Raw genomic sequence first — 25,126 nt, forward strand, 5'->3', positions numbered from 1 at the left:
CTGTATGAACACAATTTGACAACCTGCTCTCGTAGAATCGTTACTATACCTACATTTTTGCAAAATTATTTTTACGTGGCTTGTTGTACGTGTCATGGCACTTCCCTGGTGAAATAAATGGTGCTACAACAACATTGACTTTTATTCCCTTTCACACAATTCACAAGCAAACGGCAAATTATCAGAAATCTGAGTTTTCACCCTGTTCCTCACACAATGCAATGACATCTAAACACTTTTACTATAGTGCATGACTTGTAAGGCAATACATTTTAACGTTTGCATTACATAACTAACCTCACTTACAAGCTTGTTTGAGCATGATGAAATTGCACAGTAGCTCAACTGATAGAGCATTACACTTGCAAGACCAAGGACAGTGGATGAGCAGGCAAATCACATTTTATGACACTTTCAGTTATGTTTAGGGTAGGGAAGTCAGTTTTGTTAAATTTTAAAACATGATATAGGCTAGCACAAAGTCGTTCTAGCAAGTCAGTCCACTGTCAGCCATCTTTGGAACACTCTTGGGAGGCTATTTCCAGTCATGCCAGTGCAGCTCCTATCTACTTGAAGGGGGGAAGACGAAATCTCAAAAACAGTTGGTCAAGATTACGATCAAAGAACATATTTCAAATCAGCAATTAAATTTGATAATATTGGAATCATAAATTGTTTCAGTAGTTTGTATGTTAATGTAATCTTGTGTTGAAGCAGTAAACGTATTTGGCTTGCTGTCCGTATACTGGAGGGCTCGGAGCTCGAGACTCGACTCGAGTCCTGATTACCCCCTGGACTTTACTTATTTAGATAATGAATCTGGAGAAAATAGGTGGAGATGGGGTAGAGGTGGGTTGTCAGGAGAGTTGTCACAGGAAGCAGGTAAGCGGTGGCTTATATACTCCTGCATGCTTGCTGTGATTTGTCAGATTAAAATTAACATGCTCCTCCCGAAGCTCTGTTAATGAACTCAAATCGAGTCCTGATTACCCCCAAAAAAGGCGTTAAGACGAAAGATCGGTATCATGCCTATGGCAGGAAGTATTTAGGACAGCAAGCCAGCAACAATTCAATTTGATCAATTGGCTTGGCGGATGCTTCTGAATTGTTCTTCCCCCCAAAATCTGTATAGAAGGAGCGCTTTACACGTTTGTTTGAAGGTGCGTTCTTGTACGATGGCCGGTCAAGGGGGCTACGCTGCGAATCGAATGAGAGACCACCACTCATCGTAGAAGTGGATGGGCTCACAGCATGCGAACAGGGAAGGTAAAAACGAGAGTTGGCTCATGCTGCGTTCGAAAGCGAGAGCTATCACTGCGATTCAAATGGGAGACTGTTCTAAAGAGAGAGAGGTTTAGCTTGCAGCATTTGAACGGGTAAGCCCAGCATGCATTAGAACGGGGAAGGTGAGAATGAGAGTTGGCTCATGCTGTGTTCAAAAGGGAGGGCTCACACTGCGATTCGAATGGGAGACTGCTCTATGGAGAGAGAGAGCTCTCGGAATTCGAACGAGTAAGCCCAGCAAGCATTTGAACAGGAAAAAATGAGGATGAGAGTTGGCTCGTGCTGCGTTCGAAAGGGAGGACTCACACTGCGATTCGAACGGGAGACTGTTCTACTGAGAGAGAGAGCTCACGGCATTTAAACGGGTAAGCCCAGCAAGCAATCGAATGGGGGAAGTGAGCACGAGAGTTGTAGTACTGCGTTTTCGAAAGGGAGGGCTCACACTGCGATTTGAACGGGAGACTGCTATATAGAGAGAGAGGCTCACGACATTCGAACGGGTAAGCCCAGCAAGCAATCTGGTGTCCTGGAGAGAAAATTGCTGCATTATGTAAGCATAATTGCATGTCAGTCTTTAAAATACTGAGAACTAATAAGTTCTAAAATTCTGTGACAAGAAGAAAAAAGAAAGACCAGAGAACTTCTTGAGAAAATAAAACAATTTCTTAAGAGCAAAAGCACCCAGTGTAGTTTTGAAGCAAAGGCTTCTTTAGATTTCATATAGTGTCTTTCATCTTCTAGCCACTCTCAGATTTATTTATTACATTTTATTAAAGTATGTATTCAAGTGTTTAGCAAGGTCATCAACCTTAAAGGGATAGTTCACCACAAAATATAAATTCTGTCATTATTTACTAACATCATGTCATTACAGACCCTATGACTTTCTTTTTCCGTGGAACAAAAGAGAAGAAATTCTGAAGAATTTTGACATTATCCTTTTCGGAGTGATTATTTGCAGTTGTAAATTGTACCTGCCACACAATGAGGCTATTTGCACTCCAATACAGTAGGGGTAAAATCTTTCCGTGGCAGGGAGAGCCACCACGGAGACCTGCTACTAACACAGGCAGCTCTCACTCAACCTGTCACCACCACAGGCAGCTCTCACTAGACGCGACACTGTTCTTTGCGTCTCCCTCTCGATGCGTCACCATTTTTTGCATCTCCCTCATGATGCATCACCTTTCTTTGCATCTCCCTCTCGATCCGTCACCGTTCTTTGCATCTCCCTCTCGATCCGTCACCGTTCTTTGTGTCTCCCTCTCAATCCATCACCATTCTTTGCATCTCCCTCTTGATCCGTCACCTTTCTCTGCATCTCCCTCACGATGCGTCACCTTTCTTTGCATCTCCCTCTCGATGTGTCACCATCCTTTGCGTCTCCCTCACGATGCGTCACCTTTCTTTGCGTCTCCCTCCTGATCCGTCACCGTTCTTTGCATCTCCCTCTCGATGCATCACCTTTCTTTGCGTCTCCTTCTCGATCCATTACCGGTCTTTGCGTCTCCCTCTCGATGCTTCACCAGTCTTTGCGTCTCCCTCTTGATCCATCACCATTCTCTGCATCTCCCTCTCGATCCGTCACCATTCTTTGCGTCTCCCTCTCGATGCTTCACCGGTCTTTGTGTCTCCTTTTCGATGTGTCAGTTAGTTGCGTCTTCCTCTCGATGCTTCACCGGTCTTTGCATCTCCCTCTCGATGCGTCACCTTTCTTTGTGTCTCCCTCTCTGTCCGTCACCGTTCTTTGCATCTCCCTCTCAATGCGTCACAGTTAGTTGCGTCTCCCTCTTGATGCTTCACCGGTCTTTGTGTCTCCCTTTTGATCCATCACTGTTCTCTGCATCTCCCTCTCGATCTGTCACCATTCTTTGCGTCTCCCTCTTGATCCATCACCGTTCTCTGCGTCTCCCTCTCGATCTGTCTCCGTTCTTTGTGTCTCCCTCTCGATGCGTCACAGTTAGTTGTGTCTCCCTCTCAATGCTTCACCGGTCTTTGCGTCTCCCTCTCGATGTGTTAGTTAGTTGCGTCTTCCTCTTGATGCGTCACGTACTTTGCGTCTCCCTCTCGATGCGTCACCATTCTTTGCATCTCCCTCTTGATGCGTCACAGTTAGTTGGGTCTCCCTCTCGATGCGTCACTGTGCTTTGCGTCTCCCTCTCGATGCGTCACCATTCTTTGCATCTCCCTCTTGATGCGTCACAGTTAGTTGGGTCTCCCTCTCGATGCATCACTGTTCTTTGCGTCTTCCTCTCGATGCGTCACCGTTCTTTGCATCTCCCTCTCAATGCGTCACAGTTAGTTGTGTCTCCCTCTCAGTGCGTCACATTTCTTTGTGTCTCCCTCTCAATGCATCACAGTTAGTTGCGTCTTCCGATATATCACCATTCTTTGCATCTCCCTCTCGATGTGTCACCATCCTTTGCGTCTCCCTCTCGATGCATCACCTTTCTTTACGTCTCCCTCTCGATCTATTACCGGTCTTTGCGTCTCCCTCTCGATGCTTCACCAGTCTTTGCATCTCCCTCTTGATCCATCACCATTCTCTGCGTCTCCCTCTCGATCCGTCACTATTCTTTGCATCTCCCTCTCGATGCTTCACCGGTCTTTGTGTCTCTCTATCGATGTGTCAGTTAGTTGCGTCTTCCTCTCGATGCTTCACCGGTCTTTGCATCTCCCTCTCGATGCGTCACCTTTCTTTATGTCTCCCTTTCTATCCATCACCGTTCTTTGCATCTCCCTCTCAATGCATCACAGTTAGTTGCGTCTCCCTCTTGATGCTTCACCGGTCTTTGCGTCTTCCTCTTGATCCATCACCGTTCTCTGCATCTCCCTCTCGATCTGTCACCGTTCTTTGCGTCTCCCTCTTGATCCATCACCGTTCTCTGCATCTCCCTCTCGATCTGTCTCCGTTCTTTGTGTCTCCCTCTCGATGCGTCACAGTTAGTTGTGTCTCCCTCTCGATGCTTCACCGGTCTTTGCATCTCCCTCTTGATGTGTTAGTTAGTTGCGTCTTCCTCTCGATTCGTCACGTACTTTGCGTCTCCCTCTCGATGCGTCACCATCCTTTGCATCTCCCTCTTGATGCGTCACAGTTAGTTGGGTCTCCCTCTCGATGCGTCACTGTTCTTTGCGTCTCCCTCTCGATGCGTCACCATTCTTTGCATCTCCCTCTCGATACGTCACAGTTAGTTGGGTCTCCCTCTTGATGCGTCACTGTTCTTTGCGTCTCCCTCTTGATGCGTTACCGTTCTTTGTGTCTCCCTCTCAATGCGTCACAGTTAATTGTATCTCCCTCTCGATGCATCACATTTCTTTGTGTTTCCCTCTTGATGCGTCACAGTTAGTTGCGTCTCCCGATGTGTCACCGTTCTTTGTGTCTCCCTCTCGATGTGTCACAGTTTGTTTGTCTCCCTCTTGATTGCGATGGAATTTGCTGCATTTTTTTGGGTTGTTTTGCTGTGAAAACTCACAAATCATCATTATATACCTCTGTAATTTTGTTAAATACATTGTAAATGCAATTACATGTAAATATTTTAGTGCACAATAACTGAAAATGCAGTTCCAATTATTACATTGTCTGATATTGAAATCTGATATACAGTATGGTCATATACAAACAGGGTTGGGAGGGTTACTTCTGAAATGTATTCCACTACAGATTACAGAATACATGCTGTAAAATGTAATTTGTAACATATTCCATTAGATTACTCAAGGTCAGTAACATATTCTATATACTTTGGATTACTTCAACAGCACTGGTAGATTTTTTCATTTGTTTTGACTATAAAAACTTTGCCAGTACGGTAAGACAAAATACACGTTAAAAATACATTCTCTAAAAAACCTAAATACCTTACACAGTGTTGTTTCTAAAACAAGATAAATTAAATTAATCTTGTTTTAAGGATATTTAGATATTTTTACAGGAAAACGATAAAAAAAATTATTATCAAGAATATGATTTTTGCCCTAATATCAAAGGTCTTAATAGAAAAAAAGAAATTATGATCCAACGTGAATTTTCTTGATAAACAAATATGATCATGCCTGGTAACATGTGCATGTAAAATGGCTAGAAATAGCATTTTAGCTTAGCATAAAGCTGACAATTTACACAAGGTTTATTTATATTTCTTATACTCCAAACTTACTTCAAACTTACTCAACTGTCTGTCCGTATGAATGTAACACATCATAAGAAAGTGTTTCACCGCTGTTCAAATGCACTTTGGTTCGCATCATTTATATGTATACATTTTTCCATCTAAAAGGACTAAATATTAAATGAAACAAATGACAATTAAATGCAAAGTAATCTCTTCAGTAATAAAAATACTTTGTGAATGTAACTGTATTCTAATTACCAATTATTTAAATTGTAACTGTAGTGGAATACAGTTACTTATATTTTGTATTTTAAATACATAATCCCGTTACATGTATTCCTTACTCCCCAACCCTGTATACAAATACAATTAGAGTTTACATATTTGAGCATTTATGTACACATTTCAATTCCACAAGTGTTTCGAAAAATATGTTACTTATATGAAAATGCCAATTTTTGTCATATTGTGAAATAAATGTTGCATATACTGTATGCATATACTGTAGTGACCTTTTTGTATCAGTAAAAAACATTTATGAACATTTATTTTCAGCATAAGTGTTCAGCATATATTGCTATTTTCAGATTCGTAGCCTACTGTATTAAGCACTTCAAATTCTAATCACATTTTACTACACAACTAATGGGGATTTTAAGTGAATGTTAGGGTTTCTGTGTATAAACCAGGTTTTACTATATTGTTGTATTGTAGTAACCACGAACCATGTTTGATTTTGTGGTTACTATGATTTTCCTTCAAAATACAATGGCGATACTATGGCTACTGTAATAAAACCATGCTTAATTTTTGTAAGGGAAGGTTAGGGTTAGGTTTAGGGTTAGGGGTGTATGGTGTCTGTGGAACTCTAAATAAACACAATAAACACAATGCAGTGATGCCCTACTGCATGTTAGTATTTCAATAGGTTTGCAAATAGCATCTAACATTATTTGCACTTAGTGCAAAGAAGATGCTTTTTGCTATTTACGCTTAGTGCAAATAGCCGCTGCCTATTCTTTTTTCTATAACAAAAGAAAGTGAATGGCTGGGCTGTCAGTCCAAAATATTCAGCCTAACATCTCCTTTTGTGTTCCACAGAAGAAAGTCATACAGGTTTGGAAAAACAAGAGGGTGAGTAAATTATGACAGAATTTTCATTTTTGGGTGAATATTACTTTAATACACCTAGAGTTGCTGTGGTAAGAATCAAGATAAAGCCAGTCCTGTGAACAATGACAGCTGTAGATCAGCACAGTGAACTGTAGGTCAGAAATGTCATCTTCTCGCAAAAAGCATGTAACTGAAGCATGTTTATGGTCTGTCAATATTTGTGTTTAAACCAATGCAAATCTAACGCAGATTCCTGGAGGTTTTCTCAGAGTCATTGACAAAGAATCGTTTAGACAATATCCAGACTGACTTAATTACTTCGCATTGGTTTACCCTATCAAACAAAATATCAGATGGATAATAATAGCCTGTTGTTTCTGCTTTACCTGAGGGAAAACTATGACGCATCGGGAATCATTATAATCTGTCCAGTGATTTTGTAATGATTTTTAGGAGTGCAAACACACTGTGCACTTCAGCTTGTAGATAAAGAACTGCTAAACACACATGAACACAAGCTAAACGGATCCCGGAGTGATATACTGTATATCAACGCCTACCTTGCTTTCGCGTGTGCTTGCAGAAGAGCCGTTACCTGGTTACAGGGGAGTGATGGAGCACAGTAATGTAATGTTAAGGACTCCCAGTCAGCTCGCCAACACAGCACACTGAGATTTGAGTTTCTATTGCGCTCACCGACCACGCGCTGTTCCCGCCGCATCTCTAGAGCGCGCAACCAATGGTTCATCAGGGAAAGACGGCGTAAGATCCGAGTTAAGTTACAAATACCACCATGAAGAGTCTGCATTTTGTCCAAAGATCAGTCTAAGGTAGGACATTTTTCAAAGCGCAATTTTGGTGTTCTTAATGAAGCAATAAGTTGTTTTTTTTTTTTTTTTAAACGTGGTTTATTCTGTCTTTCCACGAGCGGCAGCTTTGTTTATATTATGTTAATATCTCCGTTTCTTTCTGCTGAAAACTATTAGAAAGACAACTTATTTTGATTAAATCCTCAGGGCGCAATCGCAACAGTGTGTAAAGTGGTGCAGTAAACCGCTGTTTCTCAATGTAAGAGAGCACCACGACAGGTGAATCGCAGGTGCTATTACACTCTAATTACTTCATGTTAGTTATTAGGGCGTTAATGTTACTTAGTAACATCTTGGTAATGTCAGCAATCTATTAATGCTTGTTATTATATATAGGCTACTTTTGTTTTTCCAACGCAAGTGGATATAAGGGAAGACCTACCAAGGGGGAGGCTTGATATTTTTATACTGTATATTAAAGTAGATTAAACGTTAATTAGTTAACAACATTAGTTAACATGAACTAACAATGAACATACTTTTACATCATTTATTAATCTTGGTTAATGTTAATTTCAACATGTAGTAATACATTTTTCAAATCAGAAGTTGTATATGTTAACATTAGTTGATGCAATGTGTAGGCCTACTAACATGAACTAACAATAAACAATAGTGTTTTTATCAACTAACATTACCAAAGATTAAAAAATGCTGTAAATAAATATACTGTTAATTGTTAGTTCATGATAGCCTACCTAATGCATTAACTAATGTTAACGAATTTCGAATTAAATTATTGTTTTTATTTTTTTTAGGACATAAAGCTCATGGGTATGTAGATTAGTATAGTTGCAGACAGAACACCAATTTTTTAGGATTTTTGTGTTTTCTTTTTTTTTTAAATAATCTTTATCCGTAGTATTAAAACGACCTAAGGATTATTTAGACTATCTGTTTTTTAACCCTTTTTTTTTTTTTTTTTTAGTTTTTCATGTAAAGTGAAAAACATGTACAATACCTTTAAAAAAAGACAGTAGGCTAGAAACATATCATCCAAATAAACATGAGCTAACAAGGATATTTACTATGCCTCTTATCAGTAATATTCATCCAAAGTTCTAGTATAAATCCATTCACATATGTTGAAACAATATATAATTACAATATAATTGTAATTTTTTAAATACAAAAAAATCCATCCTAACAGAATATAATTATATACTAATGTTCTGAAACTTTAAATTTTTTATTGTAAAAGTACATATGTTTGGGACCATGACAGTTTCTGTAGACTTATGACCCTAAAGGACATGCATTCAACTCCAACACTATTACTGAACAGTAACAGAAGCCCTGACTGAAAACCCTCCGGGAGGGAGCATAGTGGATCGCACCTTGCTCTGAGAGGAAATTGAACTCATTACTATCAGAAGAGTCCATGCAAGCCATGGAGAAGAAGCCTGCCAAATAGGCTGGCAAGCTAGCCAGTGAGCCACGATATCAGGCCTGTTCAATTCTCAGGCGAGATGTGTCAGTTTTGACAGGCTACACAGTGTAACTGATGAACTGGCTCTGCTTATGGAGGGATTTAATAAAATATTGACCTATATAATTCATAGTCTCTCTCTGCTTGATAATATCAACCCTTGGTATTATGTCTATTTAATCTTAAATGGATGTAATTTTCATAATACTGTCCTGTTGGTGCCAAGCAGTTGGTTAGAGAGTTGATAAAGATGACAGTGGTTATAATTTTAACAGACTTCCAAGCAGGTAAATAGGTATTATGTTTTTTCTACATATATTAAGAGAGAGACTGATTGAAAAAATGAGACAGGGAATAAAACAGACAGATTGAGAGTAGGAGAGCAGGAATGATAAATATGTGTCTCTCTCTCCGTTGTCTAATTAACAGCTCCTCACTAGTCCTTTTCCCTCTGAGCTGACAGTCCAGACAGCCTGTCTCTTTAAATCAAACCCAAATGGTCTCCTCACACAAGTTCATTTTACTCACAATACATGTTTCCATAATAAAACCTAGAGATTTTCACATTCTTTTATTGTTGTCATTTGTTGTGGTCACATGCAATCATGATAATTCCTATTGTGCTATAAGACTTTGCATCTTCTGTGTGTCTGCTGAATCTCATAAAAGTGTGTCTGCATTGTGTGTGTATGTTAGTTTATTAGGTTTTATTTTTGCCCACAGAACATGTCAACGCCTCTATCAGCAGCCTTTCCACTTTCCTCAGTGAGAGTATGACTGTGTGAGCAACAGTGGAGCCGCATTGTCTCATAACATGCCTCTTTTCATCCCAACACTGCCCTAACTGTTCCACCTACGTACATGCAGTTATACAGTATATCTACAGCCAACACACTCTCATAACGATACGTTATTATAGCGACTTTTTGCTTGCACCCCCAAAACATCACCCAAAGGGAGTTTTCTGAATGATAATAAAAGTAATCCTCTATTCATGTTTTGTATTCTGCATCTTCCGAAGCTGTGTGATGGCTTTGTGCAAGCAACATATCTAAATGTAAGTCTTCATCATTCTCATCTGCAGTAACAGTCAGAACACTCATTTAAACTTTCAAAATTGCTGTCTCAAGACAGCTTTGAAGTCACTGAATTCAAATACCATTTGCTCTCACGTGTCTTGTGACCGAATGCAACATTCAACATAGTCTTATAGAATGAATGTTACTATAACTACATTTGTGCAAACTGAGTTTTACATGCCACTTTCTACATTTTGCTGCAGTTTCCTGGTAAAATGAACACTAGAGGCGCTATAACAACTGTGCGTTTTAATCACCTTTACACAAATCATGGGTACTATGGCTGATTATGACTTTATAAATACTTATTTTTCACACTATTACTCACACCCTGCTATGTTAAGATATTGAAACACTTTTACTCTAACAGATCATTTAAAAAAAAGGATACATTTTAACTCTTGTACACACGCATGTACATGTTAGCTTCTGCGGTAGCTCACCAGCTCGAGCCTCGAGCCTGGCCAACGACGCTCAAGTGAAAGTGAAGCGAAAGTGCCATAGAAGCGACACGAAATGACGTGGCTGCTTCAGTAAATGTGCTTTTCATGTCGAATTTGCTTTTAAAACACTATCAGTTTAAGGCATTGGTTTAGGGTAAGGATGTTTGTTTTGTTCGCCTCCCTATTAGGACACTATTGGTTAGGTTTAGGCTGAAGTTTTAGGTTAGGGAGGTATGTTTTACTCATTAAAACATCTGTCTAGGGCTGAAATGATTAGTCGATGTTATCGATAACGTAGAAAATAAAAAATTATCAAATAGACGTTTGATGTCATTTAATGTAACATCAGATCATATGAAACTCTAAAATCATGATGCACGAGAGCAGCACTGCAACTCGTGCCTGATAGAGGAGATGAAGTAAACACAGTTCACTGTCCAGATACACTCCAAACTTTCCAAACAGCTTAAGTGTAGATCGCAAAGGGAATTATCAAAAAATCCAAAATAAGTAAATACAGAAGCAGTGTCATCATTAAATAAAGTGGAGCCGGAGCTGGTGTTCCGCTGGAGCAAAACTTTCATGTCAGAGCATATAAAAAGGAAACACGCTGGCGTTTTATCTTTAATGCATCCTGTATTAAAGTACAAATAATAAGGAAGCAGGTCATCTAATTATGCTCAAACTCTGAAACTGGCATTTATCTGTGCGTTCAGCCGCGCTTCTATGAGTCACATGAAAAACAGCGCAAGAGAGTTTCAGACTTCGGCTGATAAACTCTCACGTGTGGAGACGCTCATCCCTTGCGTGCGCTTGCTGTAGCAGCTTAGATGAAATTGAAAACGTGATGGCTCCTTAAAACAAGATACATTTACCTGAGAGGCAACATAAAAGATATTTAGACTTGCTTTCAGAGAATACTGTATATCTTGAATATAAGTGTGTTTTATTTTTACTGCACTGGCAGAAGTATAAAGAAGATAAAAAAAACACGTACGTATATACAAAATACACTCATATTCAAGATATATTCCCTGAAAGCAAGTCTAAATATCTTATATATGATGCTTCTCAATTAAATTTATTTTGTTTTAAGGATTTTTAGGTATTTTTAAATGGAAAACAAGACAAAACACTTGATAACAATAAGATTTTTTTGTGGTGATTCAGCGAATGTCATTTAGAGGTAGTTTTAAAAGATGATTTTGTCCTCTTTATTGTTAGTATGCATGTTTAATACAACCTTTTAACTCAAGACACGAGCTGAATTGTCAGTTAAATGCTAATGAATAATCATTGCAATAATCGCCCGAATAGTCGAATAATCGTTCTAATAACCGTTAGATTAGTCAATTATCAAAATTATCATTAGTTGCAGCCCTACATCCATCTAATATTAAACTAAAAAAAACCTTGTCTGATTACAACATCATTTCACTCGCTTTTGGCGTCCCCTGCTGGACATTTCACTAGAAAACTGCAAACATTGTAATGAATAACTTAATTTTAGTTTGCAAAAAGTTTGCCATTGTCATATAAATTTCATGAGATCAGGCTGGCAACACTCCAGTGTATTTTTGAATGAGATGTGACTGCATTCATGGAGGGGGAAGATTTTCAGCTATTATAACCATACGTTTTAATAAATTATTGTGAATGTACTTGTATCTGCTTGTTGCATCTTTTATATTGTTTATATATTATTGGTTGGGTTTAAGTGTAGGGTGGGCTGGGCTGGGGTTAGGTTTCAAAAATATCTATATTATAGTTTAATGTAACTAAAATTATTGTTACTACATTTACCTGTCTGTAACATGTTTATTAGTGGTTAGGTTTAGGGGTGGGTTTGGGGATTAGAAAGTATATATAGGAGACGCGAAAGGAGGGTATAATCTAGACCTAACTAAACTAATATATTTAGAAGTATAATGAAACATTGTGGTTTAAATCATAATAAATCTGAAGATTGAAAAGCGTGTGACGGAATCCTGCGAACTGAGCTGAGAACAGAATGACAAGAACATTTTCATGAAGCTGCCAAAAAGTTGCCACAATGATGTCTTCGTTATTAGGCTGCCCTGCTACAGAACACACTCTACCATCTATCGTATAGAAAGTTAGTACAACACTGAACATCTGCCACAAATATTTATTAGAATAGTGGGATTTGTTTACAATATCATATGTATAGAAAATGTAAAGAGTAAATTAAAGTATATTCAGATCAATGCTGTAGTAATGTGTAGATGAAATGGCTGCTGTCACAGGCACTGACGTTTGCTTTCTCTTTCATTCTGTGTCTCCTTCTTTCGCTCTCTCTCTCTCTAGCTTATTCACATTCAAACTCAAACTCTTATCCTCTCTCACAGTGGGATAAGTTCACCATTCTTATTGAATCGAGAGAGGCTGAGGTAAATGCTGGGCTGCTATTTAAAGAAAAAAAAAATTGCTTATTCTCCTAGAGGTAGAAGTAGCGGCAAGGACATCAGCTCTTGATGCTTAAAGAGCACATCAGTGCCCAGGTGACTGAATGTCATTTTATGTCTTTCAGGTGAAGCTTGAATGTAGTCTGGAATTGTTTCAGATGGATCTGAGAAATCTGATGGTATCAAGTGGGAACTAATCGTATCAGTATTGGTGCTCTGGGTGACAAAGTAAGAAGATGGATTTGATCTGCTGATATGGAGGGAATTTGTTTGAGATTGTCTTCTGCTATGAGAATTTTGCAGCATTTTAGCCTGCAGTGTTTCAGAGTTGATAAGTGTTTGTTGTTGTTGGTGGAACTGAGATCAGAGATGAGATTGTAAACCACTGAAAAATAAGAGCCCCTAAATTAAGAAACAGTCTGACAGGGATTAAGGGTGAATGTGTGGCCCCAAAGACCTAACTCATTTTAGAGTGCTTGTTCTGAACCAGCTTAGGGAAGTGACATAACCTTTCTTAGGACTGGTTACCACAGCTTTTGGGGGAGGACTTTAAAAATAATAACATTAATATATTATAGCAGTGGTTCTCAAACTTTTTAGGCTAAGCACACCACAGCCAATCAAATCAGAACATCCAGGTACTACCTAGTCAAAAAAGGTTCTAATTTTTTCAACATTTGAGCAAATTGAAATCTTTTTCAGTGAAAGCTTAAGGACTGTGGGCATAATATTTTGCCATAATATTTTGTAAATATCAATATTCCTGTAGTTAAGATAAATCATTGGCTTTAAAAGCCTCATTAGTCCAACCTGTTTACTACAGTATACTTACATTTTTGCAAAATGATTTTTATATGGCTCGTTGTACGTATTGCGGCACAAAATAAACACTAGAGGCGTTACAACAATAATGACTTTTATTCCCTCTCACAAAAATCATTACTTAAACATATTATCAGTGTATAAACACTTTTTACACTGTTCCTCACACAATGCTATCTTATGTCATCTAAACACTTTTACTATAGCGCATGATTTGAAAGGAATGTTTGCATTACTTAACCAACTATATTTACAAGCTTGTTCAAACATGATCAAATTGCGCGGTAAGGGTTAGGGTAACTCAACTGAGAGTGTGTTGCTCTTGATATGCAAAGGACTGAAGTATGAGTCTATATGAGCATGTAGGTCAACACAAGAGGTGAAAGAGTCATTAAAGTCAGAATGAAATCTATACTGACCTCATCATGCCCATTCAGACACGTGCCCCCTTAGATTTTTGAGCCAAGAGGATTTTGAATGGATTATTTGAAATTCCGAAAACGTATTTGAACCTTCGATAATTAAATGAAATGATGATTGCATGTAAAAAGGAATGTCTGTGGCAGAAATCTTTATGCATATGTCTAAATTTTGTGAGTCCCATCGAGTCACATGTTCCTCTATAGGCGGCGTGCCGTGGCTGCTTCGGAGATCACGCTCAGGGGGAAGGTGGAGCACCAAGGGAGAGCGTGGGGTTATGGTAATAAAAACTAATTAATTGCATCAACATCAGTGCAGTTTACAGTTGCCAACTATGTCTGATCTCTGTGGAATAGTCAATCTGTTTTTTTCATAGTCTAATACACATTATGTCTATGTTTTTGTATCGGTTTCTGTTCATTTCCTTTGATGCTAAAATACATGTGACAAGTTTTGCGGCGTCTTTACACTGTCTTCATGTTTAGAGAAAGCAGCAGCTTATTATCTTGTTTCAGTGTGAATTCTCTCCTTTCTAGTCATTATAAAAACTTTAAGTGAAGGAAGGCAGTTTTACATGGTCCCTCCGCAGCGGCCAGTTCCTTATTTTCAATGGGAGAAAGGTGGCGCGGGTTGCTGAACGGATCGAGGCGGCAGCTCTTTTCAAGCTCATTCACGAGACATCAGCTGCTTTGTCTTGCATGACTGCAGAGGTGGGTAGAGTAGCCAAAATCTTTATTCAAGTAAAAGTACAATTACTTTAAAAAAATAATTACTCAAGTAGAAGTAAAAGTGGTAATGTTAAAACTGACTAGAGTAAGAGTAACTATTTACTTCCACATATAACATAACGGACATTTACGCCCCAATATTCCATTACATAATACACATTTAACATGTATTACACAATAATAATACTACTACTAAAAACAATTCTTATTATTCTTATTGTCTTCTTATTATTATTATTATTAATGGAAATTGTCATCATACACCCTCATGTTGTTTCAGACCATATGATTTTCTTTCTTGCATGGAACACAGTTAAGGAGATATCAGACAGAATGTTAGCCTTAGTCTCCATTTACTTTCACTTCATGTTTTTTTCCCTCCATATTTTAAAAGGAAATGGTGACAGACCGTCAGTCCCTAACATTCTGTCTAACATCTTTTGATTTCCACAAAATACAGAAAGTCACATGGGTTTGGAACAACATGAGGGTGGGGAAATTATGACAGAACATTCATTTATGATGAACTATTACTTTAAGGACACTTGTCAGATTTGGATGAATCTGTCAGTTGTAAGATACGTTTGGAAACCAGTTTCTAGTAATTGTTATGGTGAAAAATGTGAACAATGTCCCACAGGCCCAATAAAACTGTATATAATGCTGAAAAAATGAAGCAAGATCATGCTTTATTAATGCCTACTGTCGCTATTTCAAAAGTCCTGTCGCTTTTTAAAATCCTATTTGGACCTTAGTTCAGTGTAGTTACAGTATTTTTAGTGTCGAAAGAATTTAGATAATTATTTCTGTACACTAAGGGTAAACTACACCTTATACCTGTGTTAAAAAGCATATTAGGCTTATTTAAGTTCAGAGCTTGTTTTCTGTTGTCCATTAGAAAAACGCACCATATCTGTCAAACGCAGAAATGCTGTGCACGCACAGACATACTGTCAGCTCGCGTTCCAGAAGTCAAACACACAGTCGACAAAGCAAAAGACATTTACACTAAATGCAGATGTTTGTACATGGGTTTATACAGTAGGAACTGATATATTGCAGCACTGATAGAAAATATATACTTATAATCTGAGATCATAAGAGCCAGTAACTACCACGCAAACCACGCAATTGTGTGGTGCCCCGGATGTTGGGTAGCCACCCTAGTAGGATAACTCTGCAAAAACCGCTTGAGGGGTGACATGTTGTTCTGTGTACACACGTGAATACGCTGTTGTCAGCGCTCTCAGTGCGGTTCACCAGGTCCACCGGGTTGGGTCAGTTTTTCAAGTAGGACTTTAGTTTATGAAATAATATACAGGCCTTCCAAATTTGTTTCACCCACGCACTCTCACTCACAGATACGCGGGAACGGATGAGTTAGTTCATAACGAACGTGTTTTTTGCCCACGTCTGCACTGCTTTCCATTGTTTTCCAATGTAAACACACGCTGGACGAACGTCCATACCTGCTGCACCACATCTCGCTGTTTCTTCAGTGTCTCACACACTGTAAAATGTAATAAGCTGACTTTACTTAGAAAAAGTGAGGAAACCAATTGCCTTAAAATTTCCAAGTAAAGTAGTGTATTTGTATAGAAAACTTGTTCATCAAGTATAATTAAGTACTGATGACTCAAAATCATTACTTACAGTAGGTTAACTTCTTATTAGTGTTCACATTACTAGGAAAACATTAGGAAACCAATTGCCTTAAAATTTAAGTAAGCTGAACTAAAAAAATTACGTTTAGAAAAAAAGCAACAACTGAACTCAGACAAAACATTATTTATTTCTCTTCAATTTTCTTTAGGCACTACAACATACCAAACAATGCCATTCAGGCATTCCTAAATGCCAAACATTGTTCTTCAATGTAACATTAACAATTTTTGAAGCACAAAAAAGCATATTGTTATTCTTGTTAATCCTAAAGCAACTCAAATGTGCAGTGCAACTAAAAACAATCTTTGTTTTACAATATAATAGTGCATTGTGACACCCAAGAATCCTGACTTTTGTTCAACCACAATCTTTGACCTGAAACTAAGTGAATAGCTGACCTTGTAAAATATCGACATTACCTTAATGGAACACTTAACAATTTTTTAAAACTTTTAACATGTTTCTCACAATATAACAGTGTTCTAAAACTACAAAAACATTTTCAACAAAAGGCTGACAGGTGACCAATTAAAACGTAGCACCCAAGAATCTTGACTTTTTGTGCAAACACAAGCTTAACACAATCTCTCACAGCATAGACTTACATCAGCAGAAGGTTTTTAAGTGACTGTAGTTTTGGTTTCAGGGATTTGTGTCCAAGGGAAAGAAACACTCTTTGAATAAAATCAAAGGTGTTCTTTAGCTGCGGAGGGTACTCAAAATTTAGCGCATATATCAGCCCAAAAAGTAGGCACATGGCATGTGGAAGGTTTTCGAGATCATCCATCGCTATGGTTCCTTCTAGAATAATTGCTGTGTGTGAAGCCTCCAAATGCAGTGCTTGTGGAGAATGTTGGCTGTCTTCGGGTATCACGGTCAGAATCCTGATGGAAATCTGGGGTGTATCACAATCACAGTCCTAATAAAAAACAGAAATATAATAGTCCTACTTACATTAAAAATCCAAACCTCACAAATGTATGTGTCATTTAAAGATCCAGGACCATCACCTTCTTTATGTACAACTAACAGAGATAAAGGTTGTGAATCAAAATATTGTGTGCAATATATATTCAAAACAATTAACTTTACAATGAAGGTAGAACTTGCATACAACAAAATGTAGAATGGAGTTTAAAAAAAGAAATGAAAAAGAAAACTTCACAAAAGCAGAGTTTGTGCGTCTGGTCTAAGATAAGAGAGTTAAGTGTACATAGTTGAATGAGGCATGCCTACATGTGATTACATGTGTGTGGGCATTAGAGTTTGGAATGAAATATACAGGGAAGGATACTTGCCAATCATGTTTGAAAAAAGTCTGTAGTTTCTTCTCCAAGAATGAGAGGAAGGCCACAGAGAACTGCTGTGCACTTAGTAGTGATGTCAGTGCTCTGAAAAATTTGTATAACATAGAATGGAATATCAAATTAGTCAGAAAAGATCAATTAAAAGTTGAGCTAAAATAGTAACAGAATTTAGTTTTCAAGAAAGAAGCATTGACAAGCTTACCATAGATTTAATTTGCTCAAGAAATTCAGAAAGTCTCTTTCCAACTGCTTTGATTAAAAAATATCCAGAAAACAAGCTGTATGTGTCACATATTCCCTGTTTTTTGTATTGACTTTTATGTTGAAATTCTTGTTTAGTTCCTGTTTCCTGTTAGTTTTTGTAGTCCTTTGTAGTTTCATTTTATGATTGGTTTTCCCCTGATTGTTTCCACAGGTGTTCCTTGTTCCTTTGTTTGCCCTTGTGTATTTAAGCCCTTGTTTTTCCTTGTTTCCTCTGTCAGTCTTTGCATGTATTATGCCTTACTCTGTACATTTGTTCCCTGTGTTTTGTTTCATGTTCTGAGTTCTCTGGTTTTCTTTTGTTTATTAAAGACGCTGCATTTAGATCCTCCATTCTCTCCTGACTCGTTACATACAGTATGTTGTTCAAGTGTTGAGAAGAATTCTTTCTTGAGGCTTTTGCTTGTGATGATTAAACGCTGCAATGATTTATGGAAGGAAAAAGAAAAGTTTAAGATCTACTGGGTTTTTAATTAATGTGTTAAAGGAATACTCCACCCAAAAATGAAAATTCTCTCATAATTTACTCTCCCTCATGCCATCCCAGATGTATATGACTCTCTTTCTTCAGATGAATACAAAGATTTTTAGAAAAACAATCCATCTCTGTGAGTCTATATAATGCAAGTGAATGGGTGCCAGAAAGTTGAGGCTCCAAAAAACACACATACAGCTACCATAACAGTAATCCATTCACTCTGTGAGTCCATTATATGGACTCACAGAGATCAATCAATCAATCAATCCATTTAATATTGTAAAGCACTATTAAAAACAACTACCGTTGACCAATGTGCTGTACAATAAAACATAAATTACCATCAAATACAATCAGACAGGCACAAAGTCACACATGACACAAAAACAGAGCATATACGGTAAAGCGTCACATCACAAATTGTAGGCCTGATCAAATAGAAATGTTTTTAGCTTAGATTTAAAAATGGGTAGTGTGGGGGCAGTTCTAATTTAATTGGTAGGCTGTTCCAAAGTTTGGGAGCGGCTACGGCGAATGCCCAATCACCCCTAGATTTTAACCTAGATTTTGGAACAACTAAAAGGCTTTGATTGACAGACCTAAGAGCTCTCACTGGGTGGTAATCTATCAGCAGGTCAGAGAGGTATGAGGGTGCTAAACCGTTTCGAGGCTTAAAAACCAATAAGAGCACTTTAAAATCAATTCTATAGCGAACAGGTAGCCAATGTATAGACTGTAGAATAGAGGTAATATGCTCACGCTTTCGAGCCCCTGTTAAAACTCTAGCAGCCACATTTTGAACCATCTGAAGGTGAGCAAAAGAAGAATGGCTAATCCCCAGGTACAGAGAGTTACAGTAATCAAGCCTAGTGGAAATAAAAGCATGGATCACCCTTTCAAAGTTCTCAAAAGAGAGAAAAGACTTCATTTTCTCCAAGGCTCGCAATTGATAAAAACTAGCTTTTACAACCTGATTAACTTGTCTATCCAGTTTTAGTGCACTGTCCAAAATGACTCCCAGATTTTTCACGTATGGCTTAACATAGGGTGTTAAGACATCAAGATTTAAATTGGCTATACTCTTGGCATCAGAAGGGGTAAATACAACAATCTCTGTTTTAGACTCGTTTAAACTTAAAAAATGTAAAGACATCCATGCTTTAACATCCACAAGGCAAGCAACCACAGGGTCTAAGCCAATCTTGTGATTCAGTGGAAGATAAATTTGTGTGTCATCTGCGTAACAGTGGTAAGATATACCATATTTCTTAAAAATAGAACCAAGTGGCAGCATATAGAGAGAGAACAGTATGGGAGCTAGAGTAGAACCTTGGAGGACACCGCAAGTCAAAGGAACAGCATCAGAGTGAAATTGCCCTGTATTGACTGAAAAACTCCTGTTTGTAAGGTATGATTGAAACCAACTTAAGGCTGAACCCCTTATGCCCACAACCTGTTCTAGGCGAGACAAAAGAACATTGTGGTCCACTGTGTCAAAAGCAGCACTCAGATCTAAAAGTACTAGCGCTACAGAATCTCTGGAGTCGGTGGCTAATAAAACATCATTTAAAACTTTTAAGAGAGCTGTCTCAGTAGAATGAGATTTCCTAAAACCCGACTGAAATGTATCAAGAATCTTGTTTTCAACCAAGAAACTCTGAAGTTGGTTGAGAACTACTTTCTCCAGTATTTTAGATAAAAAAGAGAGGTTAGAAATGGGTCTAAAATTTGATAGAACTGACGAAACAAGATTAGGCCTTTTAAGGGACAACTCCTGATTCAAGGCAATTATTAATCACATTTAAAAGAGTAGGACCAACTACATCAAACACTTGTTTAAGTAACCGCGGGGAATAACATCTAAGGAAGAACCAGTGGACTTTAGTTGGTTTACAACATCATGCAAGAAAGAAAGAGAAATAGTTGTAAACTGGCTAAAAACACCAGTATAGTTTGACGGGACAGCAGGATCATAAACAACAGGGTGAATATTCTGCCTAATCTCAGTTACCTTAATAAAAACTGGAAGAAACATTCACACATAGCTATCGACTCTGTAGGATAAATGCAAACAGCCAGATTTAACAGAGCATTAATTGTATTAAAAAGTGTTCTAGGATTGTGATGGTTCTTGTCTATATGAACCGAAAAATACACAGACTTGGCTGATCTCACAGCCTTCTGATATTTGGAAAGAGAATCTTTTAAAATTTCATATGAAATCTGAAGCTTGTCCTTTTTCCATTTTCTTTCCGCCCTTCTACATGCCTGTCTCAAGGCATGCATGGTGTTGTTCAGCCATGGCTCAGGTGTAGGTTTATGATGTTTAGTCCTCAGTGGGGCCACATAGTCTAAGATAGTAGTGCAGCCAGAGTTAAAACAATGAAGAAGCTCATCGGGACATACACTATATTGCCAAAAGTATTCGCTCACCCATCCAAATAATTGAATTCAGGTGTTCCAATCACTTCCATGGCCACAGGTGTATAAAATGAAGCACCTAGGCATGCAGACTGCTTCTACAAACATTTGTGAAAGAATGGGCCACTCTCAGGAGCTCAGTGAATTCCAGCGTGGTACTGTGATAGGATGCCACCTGTGCAACAAGTCCAGTCGTGAAATTTCCTCGCTACTAAATATTCCACAGTCAACTGTCAGTGGTATTATAACAAAGTGGAAGCGATTGGGAATGACAGCAACTCAGCCACGAAGTGGTAGGCCACGTAAAATGACAGAGCGGGGTCAGCGGATGCTGAGGCACATAGTGCGCAGAGGTCGCCAACTTTCTGCAGAGTCAGTCGCTACAGACCTCCAAAGTTCATGTGGCCTTCAGATTAGCTCAAGAACAGTGCGTAGAAAGCTTCATGGAATGGGTTTCCTTGGCCTTGCAGCTGCATCCAAGCCATACATCACCAAGTGCAATGCAAAGCATCTGACTGCATTGTGCAAGCTGTGAAGTTTGGTGGAGGGGGGATTATGGTGTGGGGTTGTTTTTCAGGAGCTGGGCTTGGCCCCTTAGTTCCAGTGAAAGGAACTCTGAATACTTCAGCATACCAAGAGATTTTGGACAATTCCATGCTCCCAACTTTGTGGGAACAGTTTGGGGATGGCTCCTTTCTGTTCCAACATGACTGCACACCAGTGCACAAAGCAAGGTCCATAAAGACATGGATGAGCGAGTTTGGTGTGGAAGAACTTGACTGGCCTGCACAGAGTCCTGACCTCAACCCGATAGAGCACCTTTGGGATGAATTAGAGCGAAGACTGCGAGCCAGGCCTTCTCGTCCAACATCAGTGTCTGACCTCACAAATGCGCTTCTGGAAGAATGGTCAAAAATTCCCATAAACACACTCCTAAACCTTGTGGAAAGCCTTCCCAGAAGAGTTGAAGCTGTTATAGCTGCAAAGGGTGGGCCGACGGCATATTAAACCCTATGGATTAAGAATGGGATGTCAGTTAAATTCATATGCGTCTAAAGGCAGGTGAGCGAATACTTTTGGCAATATAGTGTATATCAGGTGAAGCAAAATCCGAAGATTGAGGAAACTCAGATGAAAAGGAGGCAGGAGTGGTAGCGGATATCTTCCGGGTCAAGTGAGCCGGCACATGGGATTTGACAATATTTGATGACAGAGATATATTAAATATTATGGATTTATGGTCAGAAAAGCTATGGTCGCATATCTCAATATCACACACAGAGAACCCATGTGACATTACAAGATCGAGTGTGTGGCCCTGTATATGAGTAGGGTCTTTCACAAGCTGCACTAGGTCCATGTGCTGTGATATCAGGGTAGAACTTGGATGGCATTTCTTCATCTCCTCCACAAGTTCTAATCGTTTAGATTCCATGCTGCAGTCATCCTCACCATCAGGAATATTGGGTAGAAAATTGATTTCAGATCGTTTAGGCCTTTTAACACTTCTCAAAGGATTTTAGCTTCCCCTTTTCCCTACATTTATAAGAACATCTATGCATCCAGCTCGGCATAGATTGGTTCTATAATTACCCATTTTAAACTTGAGGCTGTTCTTTCAGCCGTTCCATCCATTGGAGGAACCTGGTTCAGTAAGGCATGGATGTTTTTTGACCAGTGCAGATGCAACATCATTGAAATCGTCATCACGGGTATATGCTTTGAAGATGTACATAGACTCAGCAAGTTTTTCAAGAATTTCGTGCTTCATGTCCCTGGGAATTTGCATATATTTCTTGTCTTTCATATATAGAAGGTTTCCTTGGTGCAATCTGTACTTAATATCTACTGGAAAATTGGGAATTTCAAATGTCTCTGGCCACTGAGCCTAGCGTACATGAGCTGACCCTTCTTCAGAGGACAAAGATCTAATGTGTGTGTCAGCTGTTCTTGGTGTAGGAGATGTCACAAGAGAGATTACCTTTAAAGTGGGCCTCTCAGGTAAATCTGCAATGTCAGTGAGGTTGATTAGTGCGTTGTTAAAATCAGCATCTTCATACTGAAGAGAAAACTTGTGCGGAAGACCTAGTTTCTCCTCAAGTTGTTCCACCAATGAGTCCAAGGTTTGTGGTTTCCTGTGAAGCGTGATTTTCCGGATGTCATTTCCATTCACTATCACTCTAAGTATAGTTTTTGGCTCCACTGTGTCCTGTGGACCTAACAATGAGAAAATCAATGAATTTGACTCTCGCATTTTCAATATTAAATGTTCAATTTAGCACAAGATGAAATGTTTCATTGTAACAAATTTTGTAGGTTACCAGTGGAAAAGGGTCATTCAAATCAGACAGCCTAGTGACTGACATTTCTGGTACATGGCTGTATAGTTCATAGGAACGTAGATGCTCTATGTACCATGCATTCTGTTGCTTGCATACAAACAAAATATCAGTGTTGATGACAACAATTTTTACAATTTGCCTAAAATCAGGCAGACATGAACTTGCACCAGCAGATACAACCATATCTGGATTGTATTTGATGCCATCAATGCACACTGAATATGTAACAAGGACAGTGCTTTGGGTAACAAAATTCTGCTGAAGTAAGTTCTGTACCCTCTCAGTAAAAAATGAAATCAGTGTAGATGTCACTTTGTCCATGTGGACAGAAGGTTTAAAAACAGATGAGTCCACGTGGTATGCTGTCATTTTTGATGTCGGACTGACAGAGTTTGAGAGATGTTTTTGAAATTTTTTGTCTCACGAATGATTTGTTTGAAGAACTTATGCTTGCCTTCAAAACGCATTGCCATACATCTCTAAGTGGCCCAAACATCCTTATTAGTTGTGGATAATGTTCAATGTAGTGGTGCTTGGGACACAATACAAAATGAGGAAATACTTTTAAAAGCAAACCTCTGTGCTCTGAAAGTTTAGCCCCAAGGAAATCAATAGTATCATCAGTGAATCTGAAGGATGTAACCAGTTCTAGAATGTCTTTCAAAAGCATTAAAATCTCCCATGTTGCATCATTCTCTGGGATATCAAACCCAATCATTAGTGGGAGAAGTCTTAAAAGTGCCCAGTTTTGTGGGCCATTACCACCAGTCGTGCCTCTAGAGGCAAATGCAGCTGGAATGATCTGAGGCTGATCAGTCTTGTCGATGAATTTGTACGGAAACTGTTTGATTGTTCTGTTCACATACTCAAGGGTGATGTACTTTTTGTTGATCAAATCATTGACGTACACTGCCATTTCAATGGGTATGACACCCTCCAAGAGATAATGCATGATGTCAGGCGGAAAACCACTGACAGTGTGAAAATGGTCTAGCTCATTTAAAACACAACTGCCTTTTACACCATACTGTTTCGCCAAATTCTGATCTTTTAAAACTTTTTCAACTTGCCTGTCATGATTCTGCTTTGTCCTGGGTTCAAATCCTCCTGACAGTACCTCTTTCTGCAAATGCGGCAAGGGTGTTCCACAATGAAACTCTCCTGAAATCCTGCCAAGGAATGAGCACCAAGGTTATCAGCAGATACATTGAGAACAGTTCCCCTTACACTTTCCCCTAACTGCTCCACAAAGACACCATGTTTCTCCAGAGTTGTAAGATCTTATACAAGAGGGTGAAGGACTTTCTCATATCCATAGTGTTTTACTGCACTAGCTCTGCATAAGATTGCCAGCCGAATTGACTGAAAAGAAGACATTGCCTGGTGTGTTTAGATTTACATTTTTGTTACTCAAGTAAATGTAACGTAGTAAATATAGCACATTACTACCCACCTCTGCGTGACTGCATGACACTGTGCAAGATAAAAATATTTAATCTTTTCGTGGCTGCTGCGTGTCGACAATTTCACAGAGATAACTTTCCTCCGGGTGCTCCGGTTTCTCCCCACAATCCGAAGATATGAAGGTCAAGTGAATTGGAGACTCTAAATTGCCCGTTGGTGTAATTTAAATTGTGAATTTGTTTGTCTGTGTGTTTGCCCTGAGATGGACTGGCCACCTGTCCAGGATGTTTCCCTGCCTTTGGCCCAAGAGAGTTGGGATAGGCTCCAGCACTCCCCGCGACCCTGAATACATGCTCCCCCATGAGATTTGTGTGTGTGTGTGTGTGTGTGTGTGTGTGTGTGTGTCTGTGTGTGTGTGTGTGTGTGTGTGTGTGTGTGTGTGTGTGTGTGTGTGTGTGTGCAAAAAAACAACACCAAAGCATTCAATTCTGCCGACTTTGAGATAAGCATTTGTTTTATT

The 25,126-nt window shown here is 38.8% G+C and overlaps 1 protein-coding gene across 1 annotated transcript in view; it reads left to right on the forward strand.

Annotated features, from left to right (window-relative positions):
- Nucleotides 1-7,131: 7,131 nt before the first annotated feature.
- Nucleotides 7,132-25,126, forward strand: part of LOC127451907 (somatostatin receptor type 5-like) — a 36,707-nt gene continuing 18,712 nt past the window's right edge. The window contains exon 1 of the mRNA XM_051716965.1: nucleotides 7,132-7,342. The gene's annotated coding sequence lies outside the window, so the exon portion shown is untranslated. The remainder of the gene's footprint in view (nucleotides 7,343-25,126) is intronic.

Source organism: Myxocyprinus asiaticus, chromosome 14 (genome assembly GCF_019703515.2).
Source record: "Myxocyprinus asiaticus isolate MX2 ecotype Aquarium Trade chromosome 14, UBuf_Myxa_2, whole genome shotgun sequence".
Classification (NCBI taxonomy): domain Eukaryota; kingdom Metazoa; phylum Chordata; class Actinopteri; order Cypriniformes; family Catostomidae; genus Myxocyprinus; species Myxocyprinus asiaticus.